This window comes from Cibotium barometz, chromosome 20 (assembly GCF_041138505.1).
Source record: "Cibotium barometz isolate CiBa-2024 chromosome 20, ASM4113850v1, whole genome shotgun sequence".
Classification (NCBI taxonomy): Eukaryota; Viridiplantae; Streptophyta; class Polypodiopsida; order Cyatheales; family Cibotiaceae; genus Cibotium; species Cibotium barometz.
Genome location: NC_141065.1, coordinates 30,308,054 through 30,328,088, shown reverse-complemented (window position 1 = coordinate 30,328,088; position 20,035 = coordinate 30,308,054).

Below are 20,035 nucleotides of genomic sequence, written 5' to 3'. Positions count from 1 at the left end.
GGTGAGTTTTTCTTGCACAGCGACATGCAAACTAGGGACTAAGAACTCCATGGGCATGACCGCTTTAGTACCGTAGGTTAAACTGAAAGGGTAGCATTGCTTTGTTGCCTCTTTTAGGAAGTTCTATATACCCAAAGTGCAGCCCGCAGTAACTTTTTTACCCAAAGTGCAGCCGATAACTTTTTTTCCCAATCAATGAGGTGGCCTCCACAATTTTGGTGAGAATGGCACACAGGATTTTGTTTGTGCTTTCGGCTTGGCCATTCGCCTGCTGCTGTGGGTAATATGGGGAGGACTTTTTGTAGGTGACAAGGAACTCTAAAAAGAGGAATTTGATTACCTCATTAATGAAGTGTATCCCATTGTCACTTACGAGCTCGAGGGGGCAACCAAAGCGTGTGATCACTAACCCATAAAGAAATTTAGCTCGATCGAGCATCAGCCTTGCGGGTTGCGTGAGCTTCTACCCACTTTGTGCAATAGTCAATAACACTAATTATATAACGTGCTTAAGTGTATTTGGCTACCGGACTGATAGGTCCAATGAAATCTGTGCCCCATTTCTCAAATGGTTGTAAGAACACTATAGAGTTCAAGGGCATATGGCCTTTGAAACATGGAATAGCGGTACGCTGGCACTCATCACATCGTTTGACGTACTCAGCAGCGTCAGTAGCCATTAAAGTGGGCCACCATAACCTAGCCATGAGAGCACTTTACGACCAGTGATATCTATTGCAAAGTGCCCCCAGTATAGGCAGAGTGGGCCTGTTCCAGGAGGAAGCCATACTCATCTTCTCGGACACATCGTTGAAGGATTCTATCCTTTCCCTGTTTATACAATTAACCTGCAATGAGTTGGTAGGGGGTAGCTTTTTCAATCAAGCGATGGACGCGGTCTTTGTTAAGGAGGGGATCAACGGGTAAGCCATTGGCCAGAAAATAAGCTACTTCCTCACCCCATTCAAGAATCAAGCATAGTTGAAATAGGGCAGCATCTGGTAAATAATCATCTACTCTCACCAGTTGTTCACCATTGGGGATCCTTGGCATCTGGTCTGCAAGAACATGCTGAGAGCCTTTCCTCATCGTAACGGTGAAGTCAAACTCAAGCAAAATAAGCAACCACACCGAGTAATTATGCATGTCATACAGGGCTTATTTACTAGGTACAGGAGGGCTTGATGGTCTACGAAGAATACAAACTTGGTTGCCAAAAGATAATGGCGAAACTTCTTGACAGTGTAAACCATGACTAATCCCTCTCTCTCAGTCATGGTGTAGTTCCTTTCAACTTCATTGAGTTGGTGGGCTAGAAAAACTAATGGGGAAATCCATCTTATGTTCTCTTGGTTGGGCCAGCACGCATCCAATAGCAAAGGTTGAGGCATCAATGTGCACGTGAAAGATGATATCCCAATTTGGGGATCTAAGAATTGGAGCACTTGTTGCCAAGGCCTTTTTGAGTGTGGTGTAAGCCCATTGGCATTTATCAGTCCACTAAAAGACGGTGAGGAGTCCATAAAGAGGCCGAGCGATATCAGTGTACATAAAAATGAATCGCCAATAGTAGCCAACATGTCCCATAAAGCGCTGGACTCCCTTGAAGTTTGTGGGTGGTGGGCAGCTCTAAGATGAGCCGCACTTTGCTGTCATCGATTGAGATTCCCTACCTGGAGACGATGTGTCTCAGGATCACTCCATGTTGAACCCAAAATTGGCATTTCAGTGGGTTCAACGAGATGCGGTATAGCCTGCACCTTTCTAGCACTTTGTGTAAGCATGGAAGGTGCTCCTTTCCAGAAGGAATTGACATAAAGGTCATCCATAAAGACCTCAAGGAATTTTCAAAGATATTCCTTGTAAGCTATGCATCTAAGACATTGGAAGGTCCCGTAGGCATTGGTCAGCCTGAAGGGCATGACCGGATATACATGCATAGGTGCCCCATTCAATGGGGCAAAGGTTGTTTTATGTTGGTCGATCAGCACCACTTGATTATAACCAGAGAATCCATCGATGAAGTTGTAGGCTTCCTTTCCTACAACGTGCTCTAGCATATGTTCTCTGAAGGGTAGGGGATAGTGGTCCCTAATGGTGGCGGCATTGACCTTTTTAAGGTCAATGCACACTCTGACTTTATCGTTCTTTTTGGTCACTTTCATGATAGGTGATACCCACTATGTATGCTCAATTTCATAGATGAATCCAGCGTCGATGAGTCTTTCGATCTCCTCTCGAACCATCTTGGAGTACTTTGGGTTCATTTTATTAGGGAAGCTCGTTGTTTGATGGGCCTCACTCATGGGAACGGTATGCTCGACTACTTTTGGGGGTACACCTTTCCTGTCCATGTACTTCCAAGCAAAGCAATCCTCAAACTCAGTCAATAGAGCAATGAGCTCAGTCTCTTCTTCCTGAGAAAGGTCTTCTCCAATAAATACCAGCCTCGGGTCTTCTCCCATGCTTCCAAGTTTATTTCCTTGACCTTGGCTGGACCATCATATGAGGTCCCAAGTTTCCCACTATCAGACCTTTGAGCTGAATCATATTGGACAAATTGGTTGGCCATCTGGAAGGTCTTAAAATGCTTAGGCACCTATCTAGTTTCTTTGGATTTAGCACTTTCTTCATCAACTAGCCTTTTGGCTTCCTTTTCTGTGAGTGTTACCTTTTTGTTACGTGCTTTGCACACAAAGTGACAAAGCTTTTCTGGGATTGGTTTAGGTTCAGTGAGTTCTTCTAGTTGTGGGATGGTAGTGTGGACCAAAAGAGAGCTATTGGAAAACTCCTTTTGCCACATTTCATTAAAATGATCATGTGCTTCCATAGCTCCCACATATTTCAGCCAATGGGTATCCGAGTCATCTGGGAGGAAGACGTACCTTTCTAGCCCATGGAATCCCTCATGCCTATGAGTTTTATGGGAGCGTGTAACTCCTGATGGTTTTGTTCTAATAGCTCATTCAAGCTCTTGGGTGGCTACAATGGGCAGGTATGCTGAACAGAGCATGTATAGAGATGTGATCTCCTGCCCGTCTACCATGGAAAACCTCGTACCAAATCTTCTAGGTAGAATGGCCAAGGTAGCAAGGATATGCATCCAATTCTGAGAGTCCTCATGCTCTGGAAGAGGTGCACATCCTTCACTCTCCTTTTCATCCTCGAGTGTCTTGTGGCACGTTTGACATAGACGGACTACTATGGATCGTGCAGTCATCACCGAATCCTCTACAAATGGTCTATTGCTCATGGGGTGTACCATCCACGTGCATAGATTGGTCTTGAATGTAAGATCTTTTCTTTGGATGTATATGTGGTCAATATCCCAATCATGAATCATTTTATATCCTCTCATAAATGGTCTGCCAAGAATGAAATCATATGAAACTGGCTGACATCCAAAATTCATCACCACAAAAGTGTGACGGTAGGTGGTTCCCAAAATCTTAATTTTAAGATCCCTTAGTAGACCAATGGATCTTGCAGTGGCTCCATCAGCAAGTTTAACTAATAGGGTAGTGCCATCCAAGGTTGGGTGCTCCCCATTTCTCCTAGCATTTCTTTGTAACAATGCTTACACCTGCTCCACCATCCAAGATTGCTATAACTTGGTGGCATCGAAGGTTATCGGCAAAGTAGCATTGAGTTCATCACCTTTGAAGTACTGTCCTAGGTTGTTCACTCAGACATTAGGAGTACCAGTTACCTTAAGGGGTACGTGAAATTCTTCTTCCTTAGATTCATTAGAGTTGTCATGCTCCATGGTTTCGTGCATGCTTGCCTGAGGCATCCTTCCATCCAATCCTTCAGGTTGTTCCATAAGCTTGAGCTAATTTGGAGCAAAGTGCCGATATAGACTTGGACCTGAGAGAGAGGAAAGAAGAGAGACCTGCAATTTCTCCTAGAACGGGGGCTTTTTCATGAGGAAAGTTGGTTTGGCTTTGTCTTAAGCTCTTTTTTGTGTACGGGATAAGAGTTCCCCTGTTTGTTCCCCTAAGATGGTCATTTCCTAGGTTCCTAAGATATTCGGCCACCCTGTCTCTTTGCTAGGGGGGGTAGCTACTGTAGTGGAAGCTGATGCTTCCATTAAACTTTGTGGGGAGAGTTGGTCTGGAATCTCTCTTGGATACACCTAAGCTTCCTCAACAGGTCTCAGGTTTGAGATCAATGGTCATGGCTCAAGGTATGCGGTAGGAGGGTCATCTTCCAATTGCGCTTAGCATTCTCTGACCAACTCTTGGGCTACCAGGAGTCTCTCCTCTTTCTTAATGGGTTTAGGATACTCTGTGAGCTTTTTAGGCAATCGGTAGCAGGTGTCAATGGGATCTTTGGCTTGGGCTACAACACGTAGCAAATCCTCTTCTTTAGATGAAGAAGTCGAAGGGTGAGTTGTTGTGCCATCTTCTGAACCACTTTTGATAACTACTCAACTTTCACCCTTATCAATATTTGTGGATTTCTTTCGTGAACACCAAGTCACTCGTGCTTGTTTGAGGGCTCTTGCTGGGCCTTGGGCTTGTGAAGTTAATGCCTCTGCACCAGCAGCATGTGTCATGGCCCTTTGTCAGTTTTGCAATCTTGTGATAGCGTTAAGCAGGACTAATCGAATGAAACCATCTCTAATGATCAACAGGTTAAGGCTGGTGCTAGGATTTGCTTCGTGAGCCTTTCCAATCATTCCCAGTCTTAGGAGACAATCCTTATACATATGATCAATACTGCACCCAACACACAATGGGGTCAAGGCAGGAGCACCTACAGAGGTACTCGCCATCCCCTTCCTATTGGGACACTCAGCCACTCGGTGAGGTCCCACACAATCATAGCACTGTATGGGTGGTCGTTTTGTCATCTGATTCATATTTCTGGCCCGTGGTGCTGGGACTGCTAAGTACACAGGGTATATTTGATCTCCCTCCATAACATAATGACTGAAGGTTTATGAGGGTGGGCTTGTAGGCTCTTTGGTTTCATAGATAGAAACTTCTAAAATTTTCCCTTCATTCCCATCTTCAAAGAGTTCTGTGAGGATTAGCTGACGAACTAGTGCGACTCTTAGCAACGAGAGCTGAGATGGCAAGGACATTTCAGGTACCCTTAAGATTCCTTTTTGGGTCACTTCTTGGCCAAGTTGAGGTGCATTATGATGCGTAGGTGCTAGCAAGGCCAGCGACAATTGCCTTATATATCAATGGATAGCTTTTGAAGAGTAGAATCTAAATATGTGAGGTCCGACAAATTTGGAGTTCGTTTGCAAAAATTTTATCCAGTGCCCCCTTTTTGGAGGGAATATTCTGGTCAAACTTCCTTACAAGGCCCAAAAATGACCTCAAAAAATTCCTAATGTTGCTCTTGGATAGATGGTATGTTCATACACTGAAGTTCAGACTCTCCAATTTCGAGGTCTAGTATCCCCCATCCTATGCTTGGGTGGTCTTCACTTTCACTGGTGCTGTCAAAGACAAGCACCATTTAACTCCACTCAGTATTAACCGATGGGTCTGATCTTATTAGAGAAGGAGCTCCCTTAGAGTTTGCTTTGTCACAAAGAGAGGGTTATTTTGCATGAGTTTACCCGATCGTAGGTGCATGGAAATATGGACCTGTAGTACCGAACCCCATTTAACTCAGTATTGACCGATGGGTCTGATCTTATTAGAGAAGGAGCTCCCTTAGAGTTTGCTTTGTCACAAAGAGAGGGTTATTTTGCATGAGTTTACCCGATCGTAGGTGCATGGAAATATGGACCTGTAGTACCGAACCCCATTTAACTCAACTCAGTATTGACCGATGGGTCTGATCTTATTAGAGAAGGATCTCCCTTAGAGTTTGCTTTGTCACAAAGAGAGGGTTATTTTGCATGAGTTTACCCGATCGTAGGTGCATGGAAATATGGACCTGTAGTACTGAACCCCTCTCAGAAAAATGTTTTTTTTTGGGAAAGGAACGGCCATGCGCTTGGGAACGAACGGGTGAACGCTTTCAAAATGTGAAGAGAATGGGTGTTCACTTCTTAGGGGGAGAAGGAATAGGCGTTCACCTCAGAATTGGAAGATGGAATGGGCATTCGCTTCAGATCAAAATAGAACAGGCGTTCAAAGTTAAGTGCTGTGTGGAACGAATGTTCACTTCTCAGGGTAGAAGGAACAGACGTTCGTTTTTCGGTATTGGCACAAGCGTGCGCTTTAGAGTTGAAGGATGGAACGGGCATTCACTTCAGATCAACAGGCGTTCAACGTTAGGTGTAGAATGGAATGGGTGTGGCAAAAGAACCCATAGAAGTTCACTTCAGATCAAAAGAGAACAGGCGTTCAACGTTAGGTGTAGAATGGAATGGGCATGGCAAAAGAACCCATAGACGTTCACTTCAAAAGGAGGTGGAACGGATGTTTGCTCAAGAAAACAAGAGGGAACGGGCGTTCGCATGCAAGATCAGGGATCAGAGAGAAGACGCGGGCGTGGCAGTTTCAAATGAGCACTGGAATAGACGTTCGCTTGAGTGAGAAGGGAACGAACGAACGTGGCAAGTTCTGGGAACGGACGTGGCACTGTTAGAACTGGGAATTTTTAGAATTTGATTGGGGCTTTATGGCTACATGTCTGACAGCCCCCCTAGATATCATCTAACAATACAAAATCCCCCTAGAATGAATGCACTTCAATGCAAATTATGCCCAATTAAATGCATTTATTCTATTTTCAATGCCTCTACAACTTTTAGACATAAGATCCTACCAGCACAGGTATGGACTGTAGATGAAAGGAACAGACGTGGCAAATTTGCCATGGCTATGGCCTAATAAGTGAATGGACGTTCGCTTCTTAGAGTAGCTTGGAAGGATGCAATTTTGCCTAGGATTTTCTTTAATCACCTACTGATTCAGGTATCTTCCTAGTATTTTTTGTATTTTTGTTTTAACAAGGATCTAAAGCTAGTCTCTAGCTATTTATTGATGCCTATAATGCATTATTTAAGCTAAAAATTTACAATTAATTTAAAGATTAAGCTAGAATGTAAACATAAAGAAAAAACATAGAAAATTGAGATTTGCTTGAATGTTAAGGGCAAGGTAAGGGCAGTCACTTCCTTCTCCCACACCCACTAAAGACTCAAATGCTCCAATGCTTGATTAACAACCAAAGCTCTAGGTAATGTTCATCAAAAAACAACACAAAACAAGGTTAATCAACCCACCAGTGGATTTGCACTCCTACCGGGCTAAATCAAAGACTCTCGCAAATGAATTGAGTAGAGAACCCTAAGCTAAATCCCTTCGCAGCAGCGGCGCCAAAGATGTTAAGGAATAACGCACTACCTTACATACACAAGAGAAAGGAGAAGAGACAGATGCATGGAAGAGTCGAATCCGGTGAATAGCAAACTCCTCGATGTGACGCCACTAGGGGCTCACTCCACACTCTCCTTGTGTCACCCAAGAAGAGATCCAATGCTAGGTAGAGAGCAAGAGGGAAGGAGCTATGGTGAGCTCAACCTCTACATCATGCCAATCGTATGTAAATGGGACATGGTAGATAGCAATGAGAAGGTAGAAGAGAAGAGAAGGGAGAGCACTACCATTCCTACTCACATACACCAACAATCAAAGCAAGCCAGCAATAACAAAAGCAAGCAACCAACCATAAGCTCAAATGAGAGAGAGAGAGAGAGAGAGAGAGAAGGCAAAATCAATTAAGACAAATGGGATTGTCCCTTTTCATATTTCATCAAATGTCTTATATACATGAGCTTATATTTACAATGTCTGGCTGCCCAATTACAAGTGGGGGCCCAAAACTAGTCTACCTAGTTTTACTAGCTCTATGTACATCAACTCCTCCTCCATGACCAGCGTTACACATGCCCCGTAAGCTCGATCATCCCATGTCTCATGTACAATTAGTGCATTGCACGGTTACAAAAGGATGTATTACAAAAGTGGTGTTGTAGGCACACGAAAGGTCATGTTAACGGGAGTGGTTAGCACCAGAGTTGAGTGAAATATGCAGAGATGCTTTCATGAATGCCTTCAAGGAAAGAGCCACGGAGTGGGTGTCAAGATATCAAGATCACCATTTCCAAACCTATGAAGAGGTCATGATCGCTTTTTTGGGAATTTCTATAAGATAAAGTCTACAAGTTACAACTCAACTCTATAATCAAATGAAAGAGCTTCGACAAGAGGACATGGATGTAGAACCCTAGGCAACAAAGCTGCTAAGCTTGAGGTAGAGAGTGGCAGAAAAAACCCAATCCTCAATGCAAATTGTTACTGATTAGTTTGTCCAAGGGCTTAAGCGGGACATTTACGTAGTAATCAGCACAAAACAAGAGGAAACTGAAGAGGAATTTGAGGAATTGGTTAAGCTGGCCAAAATGGCAAAAAAAGGAAGTCAAGAAAGAAGACAAAAAGGAAGCCTAGGAAGAGTGTCACCACTGAAGAGGATGATTCAAGCGACTCCTCACATAGGACACTCCAATGGCGGTAAAGAAAAAGAAAGACAAAAAGAAGAAAACTGGGAAGGCACAAGCAGGCCCTAGAGAATTGATATTGCAGGTAAAGGAGCTGATGCAAGAAATGAAAAAGAGCAAATACTCATATTTTCGCAGAAATGTGTTATGTTCCCAATGCAAACAAGAAGCTCACCTCAAGGAGGAATGCACTGTGCCACCAACTTGTTCCATTTATAACATGTACAATCATAGTACATGGCTTTGTAGGTACAACATGAAAAATAGAGCTCCCATGGTGAACAACATGGAAGAAGAGGAAAGAAGACCCTCACGAATGGGAAGGTATGGAAATAGAGGCTGCAGAAATTATTCAGGAAGAAGAGGCCAAGGACGTGTCGGTGGGTCTACAACCTTCACATGCTACTATTGTCAGTAGCCTGGACACACCAAAGCGGAATGTGCCATGAAGAAAAAGCATGATGAAGAAAGACAAGCGGAATCGATGTAGCTCAAAGAAAATCCACCAAAGTGCCAACATGATGCAAGAAGCAAATGATATCCAGATGGAGGTTCAAGACATCTTAGCAGTCATAAGGGCTAAATCTAATGAATCTGGTGTAGTAATAACTCTGCTAGATAATCAAGACTCGCCCAAAGCCTGCAAGAAAGCAATTGTGGACTGGGAACAACAAGAAAAGGTGAGGATCCAAACCACTAAGGAAATAGAGAGAAGATAAGGTAAGAAAAAAGAGGATGTCTCATGTGACATCATCGCAGATCTTTCGGAAACAAGCGGAAGCAAGCGTGTAGAGCACCTCAATGAGAAATTCTTGGAAGAAAACCAGAGGAATGCCGACTAGCAAACCAATGTAGTGTCAATGTTACTGGATAGACACGTCCGACTAAGAAAAGTGTTGGACTTATGTCCAAGATTCAAGGCCAAAATTATGATGGCAGGCATTGATGGATTGAGCAAGGAACTGAAGCACTCAGTAGAAGAAGAAACCCCAAAATGCGGCAATATGCAAGCCAAAGAACCCCCAGCATCCAGAGATGATGAAGTGGCAAAAGTCACAATTCAACAACTGAACAATGTACTCTCATCAATGATGCAGTGCTGGATGGAGGATCCGGAGTGAATATCATCACTATAGAAATTGCATTGGGATTGGGCCTCAAGTGGGAGCCCATTCCATTCAACATAAGAATGGCAGATAAAAGGGTGGTAGTGCCTAAAGGAATCATCAAAAAGGGTGGTAGTGCCTAAAGGAATCATCAAAAATGTCCCAATGGAAATCAAACAAGTTGAGTTCAAGGTCAACTTAGTGGTTATTACCACGGAAAACCACACCGGGTCTTATCAGGTGTTATTGGGAAGGCCCTGATTGACACATGGCAAGGTAAAGCAAGACTATTGAGGGTGGGTTTCATTGTGCCAATGGAAAAAGCTGCCTGGATATCCCCAATTGTAGTGGTTCCCCCAAAAAGAATAGGAAAATCAAAATCTGTGTGAACTACCGCAAGCTGAATGCCGCAACTAACTTAAATCCCTTTCCACTTCTGTTCACGGACTCCTTGCTGGATGAGGTAGCCGAAAAGGAGATGTACTCATTTTGGATGGATTCAGCGGGTACAACCAGGTGAAGATGGCACCAGAAGATAGGGAGAAGACCTCCTTCATCACTAAATAAGGTGTCTTTGTGTGGCAACCATCATGATGTTTGGCTTGAAAAATGCACCTGCTACCTTCCAGAGAGAATATGGTACCCGAGATTTTCTATGACTACCTAACAAATTCATGAAAGCTTTTATGGATGATTTCAGTGTGTCTAGAGATAAGGCAAAGCACATTTATCATTTGAGGCTATGTCTGCAGAGATGCAGAGATACAAGGCTGAAGCTAAATCTGGCCAAGTGTGCTTTTGCAATAAAAATAGGAACACTTTTATGTCAATCCAAGGATTGGCTATAGATCCAGCTAAGGTGGAGGCCATATCCAAGATGACTGCTCCTCTCAAAACATTAAGCAACTTAAAGGTTCTTTGGTAAGTGAAGTGGCATGCTAGATTTTTAAATTATCTAGCACATGTAGCTTACCCATTGTATGCACTTACCAAGAAGGATGCAAAGTATAAATGGAGTCTGAAGTGTCAGAAGGCATTCCAATGGCTAAAGAGCATGGTTTCATTTGCACCAATGATGATCAATCCAAAATGGAATCTAATGTTCCATGTTTATGTAGATGCTTCAGATAAAGCAGTGGGCAATGCACTAATATGCAGGAAAAGCAAAAAGGATATATGCAGCCCATCCATTATGACAGCAAATCCCTTACAAGGGCGGAGAGGAACTACAGCACAATAGAGCGTGAATCCCTTTCAATGATCTATGCTGTGAACAAGTTCCGCCACCACTATGTCTTGGGAAACAAATTTATTTTCCATGTGGACCATCAAGCCCTCATTTATCTAGTGAACAAAGCTTTTCTAGTGGGAAAAATGGCAAGATGGATGCTCCTACTTCAAGAGTTTGAGTTCACCATGCAACACACACCCAGAAAAGAAAATGCAGTGGTGGACTTTTTGTCCAGACTAGACTCCGGAGAACCTGCTCTAGATGGAGTAGATGATCAACTCCCAGATACCAACTTATTCACAGTAGCAGGAGCTGCTCAGATGGAAGAAAATTGGTATTATGATATGATGCAGTTTTGCAATTTCTAGAAGATGGGACTTTTTCGGAAGGGTACACTGCAGACATGAAGAAGAGAATTGCCCTAAGGAGCAAAAATTTCACCATGATTGCTGGGCAGCTCTACAAAAGAAGCATAGACCATATCCTACGCAAATGTGTGCTAAATCATAAGCAGCAAGTAGTGTTAAGAGAAGCACACTGTGGTATCACTGGAGGACACACGGGCGAAGAAATAACAACCCAGAAAATTTTGCGAACAAGCCTGTGGTGGCTAACAGCTATGAGGGATGCCAACAGTGAAGCAAGGAAGTGTGATGTCTGTCAGCGGATGGGTCAACCCGGAGATTTTGATAAATTTTCCATCTTGCCCATACTGCCACTATCTCCATTCATGAAGTGGGAATTGGATTTTGTTGGACCAATCAAGCCACCCACAAAAGGCAGCAGATGTGAGTACATCATTGTGGCTACTAACTATTTCACCAAGTGGTCAGAAGCTAAAGCTGTAAAGAAAAACTCTGTAGAGGAGGTGGTGAAGTTCCTCTTCAAGGACATCATTGCTAGGCATGGGTTGCTAGTGGAAATAGTCAATGACCAGGGCACACATTTCATGAACAAAGTAATGAAAGGGTTGATGGGGAGAGGTACCTGATCAATCACACTACCCGCAGTGCAACTTCCAGACGAAATCTATGAACAAGGTTTTGACCAAAATTCTAAAGAAAATTATAAATGCCAACAAAAATGATTGGGATCAAAAGCTAGATGCTGCCCTATGGGCATTCCACACATCCTACAAAGTCAACTGGGCAAACACCATTCAAGCTAGTTTATGGTGTTGAAATATACAAGTGAATAGGGTGTGTGCGGGAACAAGCCCTTCGCAAGAGGCTGTAAAAGAGAATGTGTAAATGTGAGAGAACCTGTGAAAAGGTGAGAAGAATCTACTGGGAGAGAATAAAGGGTAGCATGAGAAGATTTAGGAAGTGTGGAGATATTCTCGGAGAGGTGGAGATATTCTGGGAGAGGTGGAGAGAATCAAGCAAAAGAGGTGGAGTGAATCAAGGAGAAATCAGTGGTGGAGTGAATCAAGGAGATATTCTGGGAGAGGTGGAGTGAATCAAGGAGAAATCAGTGGGATTAGATGCTTGGATGTAAACACTATAAATTGAGGCATTGGCCTAATGAGAATTTGCTAGTTTTTTATTATCCATGCCTACATTAAGCTATTAGTTAATTACTCACTAATTACATCTTAATTATTTGCTAATCACTTTGTTAATTATGTTGATTCTAGTATTTGATCCACCATAGCTCATCACATTACTGTAATTTTAACATGGTATCAGAGCCAAGCCTAAAATCCATCAAGTTTATGAGCCCATTATCTAGTTAATTAGGATTAGTAGATAATTAAAAAAATAATCAATTTTTTAGCTATTTTCAAGAAGCCTTCTGTACCCCCAGCTGGTGGAGGAGCTCTATCTCCTTGCACACATGAAATTAGGCCCATTGCTTCTAGCCACATACAGCCATCATCCCCACGATTCATCCCATCAAGACGAAACGTCAAACCGCCGCGTAGAACTCTGAAAATTTACTGATTCGCTGGCGCCTATTTTCTGAGTGAAAAATGAGATTTCTTCTTCATCAGTTGTTGCAATGACTCTAATTCCTCTTAGCCTCGGGGGTTTTCAAGCATGCTCTACAACCTGGTGAAGTCAGAAATTGATTTGATCAAGTCTACAGTGAGATCCAAGCTCTTCATCAAATCTGCAGAGCAGGTGACTTTGGTAAAATAGAGATTAAGCATTCAATGTTTGGTCAAATATTGTGTTTCTTGGCTTAATCCTCTACTAGACTAACTGCTATTGATGGCCTTGAAAGGATTTGAGCTCATTTGAAGTCTAAGGCCCCAGATCTGGTCTCCCCGCATACTCTATTTTTTGCACACAAACTAGAGGATTAGTTTGCTAATCAGTGATTAATCATTACTAATCACTATATTTTGGTGCAATTGAGGGTTCAAATTAACCATTAGGTATCTGATACAGATCCCTATAACTTCATATTGCAATTCAGAGTTGGTTTGATACTCCAACCATTCCGTACAAATTGGTTACCCTTGATTTAATGTAATTTTTGGTAAATTATGCTGATAAAATTGTGGTAATCATCATTTTGCATTTAACCCTTGGTTAATGCCTGTAAATCACACTCAAATTCAAGATTATTCACAGCCAGAGTTGCATTTGGGAATGTGCATAAGAATGAATGCTATATGCATTATGTATTGGGCACATTACATCAGTGTAAAAATGGGATCAGACACTGCCCTTGTCCAGAATAAGGCAAGAGGTAAGACCTCCCGCATAGATTTGGGTTTGCATTGCATAATGACACAAGATAAACATCAAAAGCCCAAAAGAATTGTCAGCAAAACATTTGAACATGTTGCTCACATGGAGCAAGAACTGACGGACAAGCTCATGGCCCCAGCCATGAAAGAAGAAGAATATCTTTTTCCAAGAAGAGGATCCACACCAAGAAGAAGATCTAAAGGAAGCATTGAAGGAAGACATGGACGCGTGAAGAGAAGCTGCCACAAGAAGACTGAAAGAAGAGAAAGACACGGACGCGTGGAGAGAAGCTACCACCACGACAAGAAGACTGAAGACAAGAGAAGATGTGAGGCTCCAAAGAGTGAGGAGCCATGTGAAAATCTCTGAGAGAGAGAGAGAGAGAGAGAGACCCCACAACCCAATGTAACCTGCCCCAACAAAGTAAAACCACCCCTGAGTCACCGATGATGTAGGCCACGTGGTAGATGTATGTGTGAGCACTTTAGTCAAGGTCGCGGGCACTTGTAGTAGCCTTGGACACATAGAGAGAGAGAGTGTCAAGGACTATGAGTTTATGGACTTGAGGCACTGGTCGCAGGCTATCAAGTAAGAGAGAAACTTGGTACAGGGTCCAAGTGTGCTAAGTTAACTTGAGGGGAGGTGTGCTAAGTTAACTTGAGAGGAGGTGTGCTAGACACTGTTCGCGGACTATCAAGTAAGAGGGAAACTTGGTATAGGGTCCAGGTGTGCTAGGAGTATTCACTTGAGGGGAGGTGTTGAAATATACAAGTGAATAGGGTGTGTGCGGGAACAAGCCCTTGGCAAGAGGCTGTAAAAGAGAATGTGTAAATGTGAGAGAACTTGTGAAAAGGTGAGAAGAATCTACTGGGAGAGAATAAAGGGTAGCATGAGAAGATTTAGGAAGTGTGGAGATATTCTGGGAGAGGTGGAGATATTCTAGGCGAGGTGGAGAGAATCAAGCAAAAGAGGTGGAGTGAATCAAGAATAAATCAGTGGGATTAGATGATTGGATGTAAACACTATAAATTGAGGCATTGGCCTAATGAGAATTTGCTGGTTTTTTATTATCCATGCCTACATTAAACTATTAGTTAATTACTCACTAATTATTTGCTAATCACTTTGTTAATGATGTTGATTCTAGTATTTGATCCACCATAGCTCATCACATTGCTGTAATTTTAACATATGGGTTGGAGGCACTAATGCCTATGGAATTTGTGGTGCCTAGTATAAGAGTGGCCATTCAAGAGAAGCTGCCAATGGAAGAACCCAAGAGCATAAAATACAAGAACTCCTAGCCTTAGAGGAAGGCAAGCAAATAAGCTCTCTACAAGAAGGCGGAGATAGTGCAACGAAGAAGAAATGTTTGGACTGATAGGCATCTCAAAGCACAGGATTTTTAAGAAAGGAGAACTTGTATTGGTCTACAATTCCAAGCTGGAATATCAACCCGTATAGTTTAAAATCTGATGAATAGGACCATTCATAGTAAAAAACCGGTGGATAGGACCATTCATAGTAAAAAACCCGGTGAACCAAAATGCCTTTACCTTAGAAAACTTGGATGGTACACCTTTTCCAAAAATAATAAATGGCTTCATGATGGGAAGATACAATGGTCAACTGGTGGAAGAAGGACAAGTGGAGGACCAGGAGCCCGTCCGAAGAATCTGGTACACCTTTTCCAAAAATAATAAATGGCTTCATGATGGGAAGATACAATGGCCAACTGGTGGTAATTACACTAGAAGAAGGACAAGCGGAGGACCAGGAGCCGGTCCGGAGAATCTGTTGTGGATGATCTCACTAGTGGAGGTTGATGTAGAAAATTCAAAAAACCACGAAGCCACGAAAGGGTGGCCAATCCACAAAAGCACAGATTTCCACAACCAATCAAAGCCAGGTCACTAAAAAAGCAAGTGACCACACCAGCCCAATCCATGTCAACAACACAAAAGGCCACGATGTTAGCATAAGCATACATGGAGCACAAGTGTCACAACATCATTAAAACTCCACTTGCAACAACGGTAAGACGGGAAGATGGCAAGGATGCTTTAATGCCATTAAGCCGAGACGACGGGTATGATACGAATCAAGGATCACATCACATCAAAAATTGGGAAGTTGAAAATGACACCGCCCTAAAAAAGGAGAAAACATCACAAAAAAGAGCACAAGGAGTCTAAACACGCACATTCACAATCTACCTTCTTTCTCACAGCTCTCTCACCCATCTGCAACACTCTCTCAGAAGACAACGCCATGCTGAATATCAACAAGACTCTAAGGCCAAACAAGCCTCTGTGTGCCCATGATGATTCCTGACATGAGGAAGAAAGAACATCAGGAGTGGACGAGGAAGTGCGGGCTTGAAAAACTACTAGATCGCCAGTGGGAGGAGCTGCGGGACCCCAAGGATGGGGGTAAGTTGATCAATCAATTTCTCGAGACCAACACTGTGCATATAGAGGGGAAGGAGCCCATAAAGGTTTTGGAGCTCACAGTGCTTCATGCACTAGGATTGTCAATGGATGGAGCGATGGACACAAACTTGAAGCCTAGGGTGGAAGAAGAAATCCCAAAGACAGGAAACATGCACCAGGTGAAGGACGTGGCGGATGAGACCCGGCATGAACAGTTCATCTTTTTCTTACAGAACGTCATGTTAATGGGCAAGCCGGAGGATATGTCAAATAAAAATTACAGACTACTCAAAGAAGCAAAAGTAGGAGAGAAGATAAACTGGTCTTCCATCTATAAAGAAAATCCGGTGAAGAGAGCAGCCACCTAGGCCAAGGAGAAACAGCCAATGCGTATCCAAGGGTGATTAGTCAGGCTGCTAGGCCGGTGGATCATAGGACAGGAGATGCCTACGCCAAACAACAACATAGGGAAGTTGGAGGATCCTTGAAGGCTGCCAAAGTAACCTTAAGTTCATTTGAAGATGATGCAAATGATGAGGAGGAATGGTAGAAGATTGCACAAAAAGCCAGCAAAAAGAGAAAGCATATAATAGATGAAGAAATGCTACCTGACCCAGAAGAGGTCAAGAAACAGAAAGCAAAACAAGAAAGAAAAAGGGAACTAGAGGAGGGACAGAAGCAGGAAGCCGTTGTGGAAGCAGAAAAGAAGAAGAAGCTAGAAGAAGAGGAAAAGAAAAAGGAGGAAGAACAAAAGAGAAAGGAGGAGGAAGAAGAGAAAAAGAGGAGAGATGGAGAACATCAGAAAAAGAGAGAAGAAGAAGCTCAAAAGAGGAAGCTTCCTACAAGAACTGAAATTGTCATACCAACGGAACTTCGGCCTTGGATGGCAACTCTGGCACATAAGATGCAGGAAGGCCCAAGCCACAACTTTAAGCTACCCGGAGAGCTGGAGGTGGACCTCCCAAGCCAGCAGCATTTGCACATGAACAAAGGGCTGATGTCTGTGGCCCAGCATATCCTCTCTCAGGCTCTCTCTTTGATGGAGGATTATGAGTCAAAGGCCCAGAGCACCATCAATCAGATGTGTACCGCCCTGAACCATAGACAACATGGGATTCTCGTGAATGCCACAGCTAAAGCCAAGGATTTAGAGAACAAATCATAGATGATAGCACAACACATTGAGGAGATGCAGAACTAGATCGCTACGACAGAAAAGGCCCTAGTGCAGCAGAAGGAGCTGAGTGAGGGAAAGATAAAAGCCCTCATCAGTAAGAAGCATCTGCTCTAAGTTTAGGCAGAAAGGCTCAGAGCGGAATCAGCGGAAGCCCAAAATCCAGCGAAGGTCTCGGCCAATGTCATCTAAGGACTAAAAGATGAAGTGCTAGAGAACACAATGGCATTGGTAGCCGCCCAGTGAGAAGCCCAAGCCCTGAAGAACCAGGAGAAAGAAGATGTTATGTGCCTTCCCCTAGATGCCAAAGCAGCCATAATAAAAACATCGAACGCCAGACTCAGCAAGGTCTGGGATCAGGTGCTGCAAGCCCTGATAGAAATCCAGGAGTAGATGTCTTGCAAACCACAACATGTCATTCATGACCTAGAGGAAGATGCAGACAAGGAGCCACAACAACAACAATAGCAGACACAGCAACAGCAATAGCCACAGCAACATCCAGTAGGCTAGGAGTCCCCCAAAACAAGTTCTTCCAGAAAGGGAAAACAAGCAAAAAATAAAGACTAGAGTCTAGTACAAGCACTGAAGGCTATTGCTTAGAAAGCAAAACACTGGGAAAAGGAGGCGAAGAAGCCAGAAGAAAGAAATAAGGAGTTGCAGGACACCACACCCTACCAGGAGTACGTGGAAATATTTAGATAAGCTTTTCAAGACAGAGACAAGGCCAAAGAGCAGGTAGAAGGATACAAACAGAAGCTTGGAAGGAGCACAAAATTTGAAATAGACACCATCAATGAGCTGAATGCACTAGAGTTGGAAATGCAGCACTGCATGATGGAGAATGAAAATCAACTCAAAAAAGAAGGGCCTAGAGACTGGAAAGACATATGCAAATAGAGGAGGCACGGCAAGTAGCAAAAAGGGTACAGAAGACCCTGTATATTCTGACAAAAAGATCAATCTCAACTCATCCTCTCTTGAAAAGTTCTACTCTATAAAATATCTTACAGCTTACATCACGGTCAACATGGTAGAAAGTAGACAAAGATGTGGAAAGATAATCGACTTATAGAAAATAAGAATGCCGCTTTTGTAAGGCACTAACTTATATAGTTGATAATTCTTATAAAAAGCACACACTTTTAATATCTAAGATATGAATGGTAAACTTTTCATTCCCATTATCACCTATGAAAACTTACATTATGAAAAAAAAACATGTTAAAAACTCAAAACTTAGATAGTTAAAACCCATCATATGTAGAAATCTTGGATTTATAACCGCGCAGAATAGTTAAAACCCATCATATGTAGAAATCTTAGATTTATAACCGCGCAGAATAGCATACAAAAATTAGATAGTTAAAACCCATCATATGTAGAAATCTTGGATTTATAACCGCGCAGAACAGTTAAAACCCATCATATGTAGAAATCTTAGATTTATAACCGCGCAGAATAGCATACAAAAATTATATTATAGAACCATCACACATGGAAAAAAATGGATTAAGAAAAAAACCATTACATTCAAAACGTGCATTGAAAAACCATTGTGTACGAAAGTTAGAATATGAAAAACCATTGCATACCATGGGGAAAAAATCTAGAGTATGAAAAACCATCACATATAAAACTTGAATCATAAAAATTTATCATGTGAAAAACTTAGACTTTTAACAAGTACATTATTTTCATGCTATCCATGCTTTGACAGTATATAAGGGGCCAGTGTCCATATCTTCCTTTAGATCTTCTTGGTGTGGATCCTCTTCTTGGAAAGAGATATTCTTCTTCTTTCATGGCTGGGGCCATGAGCTTGTCCGTCAGGTCTTTTTGCTCTATGTGAGTAACACGTTTCAATGTTTTGCTGACAGTTCCTTTGGGTTTTTGATGTTTATCTAGTATCATTATGCAATGCAAACCCAAAATTATGCGGGAGGTCTTACCTCTTGCCTTATTCTGGACAAGGGCAGTGTCTATTCCCATTTTTACACTGATGTAATGTGCCCAATACATAATGCGTATAGCATTCATTCTCATGCACATTCCAAATGCAACTCTGGCTGTGAATAATCTTGAATTTGAGTGTAATTTGCAGGCATTAACCAAGGGTTGAATGCAAAATGATGATTTTCACAAATTTATCAGCACAATTTTACCAGAAATTACATTAAATCAAGGGTACCCAATTTGTACGGGATGGTTGGAGTATCAAACCAACTCCGATTTGCAATCTGAAGTTATAGGGATCTGTATCAGATACCTAATGGTTAATTTGAACCCTCAATTGCACCAAAATACAGTGATTAGCACTGATTAATCACTGATTAGTAAATTAATCCACTATTTTGTGTGCAAAAAACAGAGTATGTGGGGAGTCCAAATCTGGTGCCTTAGACTTCAAATGAGCTCAAATGCTTTCAAAGCCATCAATAGCAATGAGTCTAGTAGAGGATTAAGCCAAGAAACTCAAGATTTGACCAAATATTGAAAGCTTAATCTCTGTTTTACCAAAGTCACCTGCAGATTTGATGAAGAGCTTGGATCTCACTGTAAACTTGATGAAACTGAATTCTGTCTTCACCAGCTTGTAGAGCATGCTTGAAAACCCCCGGGGCTAAGAGGAATTAGACCCATTTGATTTGATGAAGTAGAAATCATTGATTAACTGCAAAAAAATGTAGCTTTTTAATCAGCAAAAATCGGGAGCTTGCGTGGGCGGTTTGTGCTTCTGATTCGATGAGCTGGAGCTCCTATGGGTTAGCTATCTTGGGCTAGAAGGGTTTGGGCAATGGTTGAGTGTGCAAGGAGAATGAGATCCTCCACTGGCTGGGGGTGAAGGGGTGAAGTGAAAAATAACTAAAATTTTGATTATTTCCTAATTATCTACTAATCCTAATTAATTAGATAATGC